This window comes from Penaeus japonicus, unplaced genomic scaffold (assembly GCF_977035675.1).
Source record: "Penaeus japonicus unplaced genomic scaffold, GWHDUDI00000001_assembly GWHDUDI00000014, whole genome shotgun sequence".
Classification (NCBI taxonomy): Eukaryota; Metazoa; Arthropoda; class Malacostraca; order Decapoda; family Penaeidae; genus Penaeus; species Penaeus japonicus.
In genome coordinates this window covers 8,898,968-8,900,365 of record NW_028234416.1, presented here as the reverse complement: position 1 = coordinate 8,900,365, position 1,398 = coordinate 8,898,968, and positions in this window count along the sequence as shown.

Below are 1,398 nucleotides of genomic sequence, written 5' to 3'. Positions count from 1 at the left end.
TCACCATCATCGTTATCATCATCATCACCATCATCCTTATTAACATCAATCAAAATTGTAAAAATACTCCTTGTACATATTTAGGTACCTCCATGCACATTGCAGAGGGAGACACAATATGTTAGTGGAGTTTATTACTAAAAAATGGTACCATAAAGAGAAATCAACTTAATCCCCTTGATTACTCATTAGCATAATAGTATTATAATAAAGTTCCCACAACTAAAAACAAAATAAAAACAGTATTTAAAAAAGTCTTCATCTTCCATATTGTTCCCAAGAGAATCGTATTATCCAAAGTTTATTTCTAAAAAACCTATTAGGATAAAAGTTACTAATGATATCTTGATATTCCACATTGATCTCAAGATATTTGTTAAGTATACGATAGGTATTATATATTTTTAAAACTAGTTCATATCTATAGATTAAATCAAGGACTCATGTCCAACACGTAAATACAATAAAACAACCAAGAACACAGGACTTATTCTATCTTTCGTTTTTTTAAACGAAGCAGAAACAAGGAAAAGAAAAGATAGCAAAGAGGATATAAAAATGCAGGTGTCTGGTGTAAAATTAATTTAATTGTAACGACATAAGCTACGTTGAATATCAGCTGTGAAAATAGAAATATAGAAGTGTTTCTAAAATGACTTGTAATCAGGATAGCTAGGACAGTATCCGAATATATAATTTATTTCTAAATGTGAAATCGTCATATGGAATATTAGTGCACGGAAAATTCGCTGCCCATGTTAAAGATTTTTCACAGTTGTTCCAGTGTTTTCGCCATATTTGCCACGGCTTTGCTATGCTGTTAACATGGGCTTCTAGAATACCAATCATGGCATACCCATGTCATGCACATGACATATTGGGAAACTTGAAGAATATGGCTGAAGGAGGCAGAATCGCTTCACTCCGAAAGTCTTTGAGAGAAGCAGTGGACGGTGTAAAAGAATGTTATTATTATTATTATCCAATCATATATACATATATATAAATATGTGTATATATATATATATATATATATATATATATATATATATATATATACATATATATGTATATATATATATATATATATATATATATATATATGTGTGTGTGTGGTGTGTGTGTGTGTGTGTGTGTGTGTGGTGTGTGTGTGTGTTGTATATATATATATATATATATATATATATATATATATATAGATATATATATATATATAATATATATATATATATATATATATATAAATATATATATACATATATATATATATATATATATATATATATATATATATATATATATATATATATATATATATATATATATATATATATATACATATATATATATATATATATATATGTATGTATGTATATATATATAATATATATATATATA